The sequence below is a fragment of the Aptenodytes forsteri genome, unplaced genomic scaffold, assembly GCF_000699145.1.
Source record: "Aptenodytes forsteri isolate BGI_AS27 unplaced genomic scaffold, ASM69914v1 Scaffold54, whole genome shotgun sequence".
Taxonomy (NCBI): Eukaryota; Metazoa; Chordata; class Aves; order Sphenisciformes; family Spheniscidae; genus Aptenodytes; species Aptenodytes forsteri.
Window position 1 is genome coordinate 5673703 of NW_008796044.1, and position 6547 is coordinate 5680249.

Sequence of the window (6547 nt, forward strand, 5' to 3'; positions counted from 1 at the left end):
TCATATGATTAGTCTTCTTATTTGTCAGCTTGGAGGAACATCAGGGGAAAAACATTTAACCTTAACAAGAAAGTTATTAAACTGCTGACATTATTTGCTAAATTTCTGGTCTATGGTTAGAAATGAGATTTACCACCCATAAGAGAGATTCTGCAGAGTCACTAGCTCTAGCTTTAGGTTAAATGAACATATGTAACGCATGACAGTAGTGATGAATTCTGGCCAGTGCTTGAAGTATCTGAAAGTAAGTTTGTATGTGAAATACTGAAATGTTGTGACGATAAAAAAAAAAAACAACCAACCCAAAACCAAAAACCACAGATGCATATTTCTCCCTCTGCAGCATTTAACTAGATACTTGGGAATATGTATTATGAAATGAGAAGAATGCTGGGACTGGCTTACATGGAACTATCTTACCCATTCAAGACATGGCAGAGATAATTTTCATGTGCCTTTCCATATTTCTCACTTGAGAAACCTGCTTGCCCATAAAAGTGTGGCTGTTTCATCATACAGCATTCTCTCCTACTGTCCCCATATTGCAGGCAGTGCTGACTTGAAGTCCACATCCCTGCTAAGACTTTTCTGTCGAGTTGTTATTTTTAAAAAGCTCTTCAGACATCTTTCCCATAAGTATTATGCCTCATGGAAAGAGTGGTGCAAACTATTAATATCCTTGTATAATAAGAAAATTAAAAGGTGTTTTTGTCAGATGGTTAATGGAAACTATCATGTCGTCATACCATCATTTGGTACCAGCTAAGAGTGTTGACATGCAGACATTCATAATGTGAAAAATAACATTTTAAAAAGATGCTCAGTGCTCTTCACAGTTAAGATTCCTCTGATAAACACCGGATTTGACATAGGGGAACAAAATCAAAACTCTTGAGTTTTGAAATTCCTGCTTTATAAATGTGAATACTAGGAAATACTTGTTTTGCTGCTGGAAATTCCCTCTAAAGCCTATCAAACAGGCTGATTTTGTGAGAAGTCATCCACATTTTGCTGAAGGGCTGTGGCTGGATGGCCATTGCTCCCATGCCTGGGCTCAGGAGTGGGTAAGGACGTGTAAAAGAGGACACAGCAGCTATCAAAGTCACTGTTGTGCCTCTGGGATGGCTCTGCTGAACCTGCTATGCAAGTGATGCTTTCACCTTGTGGGTTTATGCCAGTGTTTTCATTCACCTCAAAGTACCTGCGCATTTAATCAAGTAAATGTCTTCCTGATGCTCTGAATTTAATTTACTGAGTTTCAGCATGTGTTGTACTTTTGTTTATGTATAAAAGAATTTTAAGTAAAGCATGGGAGTAATTTTAGAGTTTGTTTAAAAAAAGAAGAAAAAAGATGCACTTTCTACAGCAAAATGATGACTTTAAAAAATCCCTGAATACAGGCAGTGGCTCCAGGACAAGTCCAACATATCTCAGATAAGCACTTATTTTTTCATCAAATATATATTTGCTGTATTCGAGGTAGAACTGATATTTTTCAGCTGATTCTTCATCCACCTCAAATGTGAAACAGTCATAATTTGTTTCTTGGAGAAAAGGAGGTCTCATGTATAGCCAAGGCAACATGAAAAGCAATGGGGGACATGTTTTCTAAATTAAATTCTAAAAGTACACAACACGAAGGAATCCTTCATATGTAGCCTATGTACTGATTCAACTTTCACTGCAGCATGAAGTGTTAAAATGCGGTTCTGAAACTCCAGAATGTTAAAAGTGATACCCACTGTCTGCATAAGTACATGGAAAGCAGAGATGTGATTAAACTCTGATTAGAATCTGTTGAACTCTTCTGATTCTCTTTGAGATTCAGGTTATACGCTATCTGATAATGGCATTGTGTACGGAATCATCTCAGGCTGTTTGGCAGGTCAGTCAAGTATCTTCCAAATCTAATAGCTTTATTGATCATAAATGCAAGTAACTGACTATAGAAACCGATGGATTTTACTAACATTAAAATGGAAAAGAACCTTGGTAAGATTACTGAAGCTTGTCTTAAATTAATACAAATTTTATTTCTTAAAAAATATATTCTGTAGCAAGATATGGTCATTAGGAGGAAACTCTTCTTTTTGCGGTGTATGGACTAGTGTTCTAGCCCCTGAGATGTAGTTACTGAAACTAGTTAAGTTTCAAAGGTATTATTTCAGAAACAGGAAAGGACCAGCTGAATAACAAAAAGCAGCCTCTATGTGGCTTTTCTTTTAGATTTCTGATGTTCAGTGTTTTACATAGCTTATCAAGCTTTCAGTTCTTCTTGCCAGCGTGATGCAGCTAGTATGTCAGAAGTTTTTTGTTTTGGTTTGGTTTTTTTCCTGTTTCTATTTGGAACAAAGTTATGAATGCTCTGAAATGAAGATGAAGAAGAGAAAGGTCATAACTGAACATCCTAACTTTGGCACAGGAGATGTAGCCCTTGGGAAACGATGTGAATTTCAGCAGAATAGATGGAGTTAACTTAGGTGCCTGTTAATTGTAGTCATTATGTTTGACTCATTGTTAAAGAAAAAAAAAAGTATGCTTCTCTTGTGCATTCAGTGAACCCTTAACTAAACCCTTAACTAAAGTTGAATTACTCTGAAATGTAGATACTGATTTGGAAATGTTAAAGAACAACATGGCTTCCCATTTCCAAAATAATATTGCTGCTACTTTAATACTATGTTAAAGCAATAAGTGTGTTTGGTGTCTAGAATGGACCAGATATGAAATGGGGGATTGACGGTATAAGCCTAACATAATAGATGAGAAGAGCACTGACACCAGGCATGACATCTGGAATGTGATAGGAGGAGGTTTTAAGTAATTTATTTTTCATCGTCAAAGAAAAAACATTGTACCGGCTTAGGTATCATGTCAGTAGACCTATCTGCCAGGGGAAAGAAAAGAGGGAGCATGATCAGGAATATCTGCAAAATGGGTTTTCTCCACAGATGTCTACTTGTAGTTTAGCCTGAGTAGGAAAAATATCAATGTTTAAGAATAAAATGTGCAGAATAAACTGTTCATATTTTGTCCAAGTCAGACCTATCTTAAAGCATTTATATGAATAAGAAGGATCCTCTTCCTTTCTCAAATCCCTGTTGCAGCATTTTATACATAAAATCATCTGTATGTGTATTTTTTGTCGGTTCCCCCCCCCCCCTCTGCAGGACCCTTACCTACAGTCAATTGATGTTAATAGGAATCTGTCATTTGAAACCTGTATGCTGTGAATTAGGTCTAAAAATATCTAAATCTTTATTCATTGTCCTCAATTAAATACTGTTGACGTGGGAATAGTTGTTCAGATGGGGGTCTGTAGCTACGATGCGAACAGGTGATTTATTAAAGACGGCTTAAACAGGCTGAGATCTGGCTGTTAATTGGGGTGGAGAAGCCCCAGTGATACTCTGGACATACAGGGCGCAGGTGAACAGTGAAGTTCTGTGGCTTTATATCCCTAGGGGTTAGTTCTTAGTGTGTATGTATGGGATGCTTTACATAATATGTGTCTCTCTCATCTATGCTTTATAGACAGTACTTTAATGCAAATCATGATTACCAAAAAATGGAATGAATTGTAGCCAATTTTAAGAATTCTGGTAGTCATTTTAAGTGAGCATTTTCTCTTCTATAATTTCAAAATATTGTTCTGGAATGGAAAAAGCGTATACTAGTATAATACAACTTTTCATATTTGCATACCCACTATCTGTATTTTTATTATCCGTCTCTGTCAGACATGGCATCTTATTTACTCAGTACAGGATTTGATGTCCTGTTTGGCATACATGCACATCTGCTTAAGTAACTTGGAAGAGTAAATATGAGCACTAAAACATTAATGGATAAATAAAACATATTTTAAAAAATATTAAATAAAAGTCTGTTCTACAGAAAAAATATGATATACTTAATATGACCAAAACAAATCCTGGGAAATAAAAATATCACTGAAACAAAACCAGACAGTTCAAAACCAATCAGCAGCATAGTTGCTTGTCCTCCTTTATTTGATAATGCTGCCTCCCACCCACTTTCCCGTGCAATGTCAGCCTCTTTCTGTAGATCATGACTAGCATGTGTGGAGGAATGGTTCCTATGAAAAGTTAAAAGCAAGAGAAGTAGTTGGAAATAGTTTATGATTAGCCACATTGGAGTAAAGAATTTGACTGTTGAATCCTAACTGAGGTTGTGCCACTGAAAGAATTCATTCTGCCTTAAAAATGTCTTAGCCTATCCCTCTGCAGTTTTGTGAGGTTTCAGTAACTGACGCCTGTAATGCACTTAAAGATACTTGGATCTACAGGTCTTGCAGATCTGTATTTGTACAAGTAGACTAGTGTGAAGTACTTGCTATGTGGTGCATGATTAACATCAGTATCAAAATTAAATTTTATTACAGGTATATTGGTTGGGGGGTGTCCCTATTTTTGGTATCTAATTTCTCTGAGTGCTTTTGACCCTTTAAATTTCTCCCTGTTCTAGGGAAAAACTTTCTCACTCATGAATGATAAACTCGATGCTGTTCAGTAATAACTAGTCTATGGACATGACAATTGCTGCAGAAAGAACCGTTAAATCCTTCCCCCGAGGACTTACCTGTAATTTCACAGTGCCCTTTTTAATTCTATGACACATTCCAGGTCATTATTATTATTTCATTTGTACCACTCTAATACCTTGAAATAGGCCCTCAGTACTGCTGTGCCTACACTCTTAAGTGCATGAGTTAACATGATTTTGAAAACTAGCTGTGGAAACTGGTGAATGATATGTTTGTATGCAGTGTGTATGATGTGCTGACATCAAAGCTGTTAAAAAAAAAAAAAGAATAATTCAGTCTAATTATGTTTATTACTTTTTTCCCCAGTCATATGATGGTAACTTTTTGCTATAAAAACTAAAACCTAAAAGAACTTGAGATAAGATGATAGTTTTATTGTTAACATATGAGTTACAGGAATTAGTAAATCAAACAGTGTAAACAAATTAGGTAAAAATCATGGTAAAACATAAGATTCTTAAGAATGAAACTGTGTAGATCGGTGCTAGTTATTAATTGAGGTCTCATGGCATTAATATTTTGGTCAGCTTTTGTTTTCTGTGTTTAAATCTATAAATTGACTTAGGTGATACAGCAGTTCATGAATTATTGATGATAAAGATTTGTGTCAAATCAAGGATAACAAACTAGGTGATATGTAATAGTTCTCAATCATGAAACCCAGTTCTTGTTAGTCTGTTTGGCAGGGATTGAAAATAGTATTTGGCTGCAAGAAAAGGAAAATACCAGTGCAGGGAGAAGCCCTACAAATTGGAAATAGGATGCATCAAGGAAGGACAATTAAGGAGCATGTATTACTTATGTTGTTATATATGTGTGTGAATGTATTCATGTTGCTTGTCATTCATGATGCATATGAACACAAAATGAAATCAGTAGTGGTTTTGATATGGCTGCTCAGTTGTGAACTTGATTCAATTGCTCTATATGTTTCAAAGGTACTTTTATTTTCTTCTTTCATTAATCATGCTTTCATATAATTTGAGACCCACTGTATATAGCAAGACAGGTACTTCCAAGGAGTACTAAAAATAAGATTCCCATTCTCCCTTGTCTTTCGGTTGAATTTGAGTCCTGAAAGATATGGTTTTGAAAATACCAAATCATGAAGCTTGCAATCAAAAGTGAGGGGCAGGAGAGAGGGGGGAAGCAGGATTCTAATTACAGGTGTAATTTTATTTGTTTGTTTATTTTTAAAACCTTGTACACAGCTCCTGGAGATGCTGATCAGGTGAGGTTACTCAAACATGCTTGCAATTAATATTGCATGCATTGACATTGTAGATACAAGATTAATGGCGGTATGGACAGTCTCAATCTCACTGAAATATAATATCCTTTTACTTTTCGTTTTACCAGTAGCAGTGATATATGCATTTCTGAGGCCTGCAAAATCTCTCATGGACTTCACAATCTATCACATGGACTTCACCCCCCACTTATTGCCACAGGGGGGTGAAACATTACCACCTACTAACTACAAATAACGGTCATTCAGTAAAATTAAAAGTGAAATGATACACTAGTATCAATGAACCTGAAGGTGCACAAGTCCATGGGACCTCGTGAGATGCATCCACAGGTCCTGAGGCAACCGGCGGATGAAGTTCCTAAGCCACTATCCATCACATTTGAGAAGTCATGGCAGTCCGGTGAAGTTCCCACTGACTGGAAAAGGGGAAACATAACCCCCATTTTTAAAAAGGGAAAAAAGGAAGACCTGGGGAACTACGGGCCAGTCAGTCTCACCCCCGTGCCTGGGAAGATCATGGAGCAGATCCTCCTGGAAGCTATGCTAAGGCACATGGAGGACAGGGAGGTGATTCGAGACAGCCAGCATGGCTTCACCAAGGGCAAGTCCTGCCTGACTAACCTAGTGGCCTTCTATGATGGAGCGACCACATCAGTGGACACGGGAAGGGCTACAGATGTCGTCCATCTGGACCTCTGTAAGGCCTTTGACACGGTCCCCCACAACAT

The 6547-nt window shown here is 37.1% G+C and overlaps 1 protein-coding gene across 3 annotated transcripts in view; it reads left to right on the forward strand.

The window, feature by feature from the left end:
• GABRB2 (gamma-aminobutyric acid type A receptor beta2 subunit) overlaps positions 1–6547 on the forward strand; it is a 180857-nt gene that overhangs the window by 86370 nt on the left and 87940 nt on the right. The window lies entirely within an intron of this gene.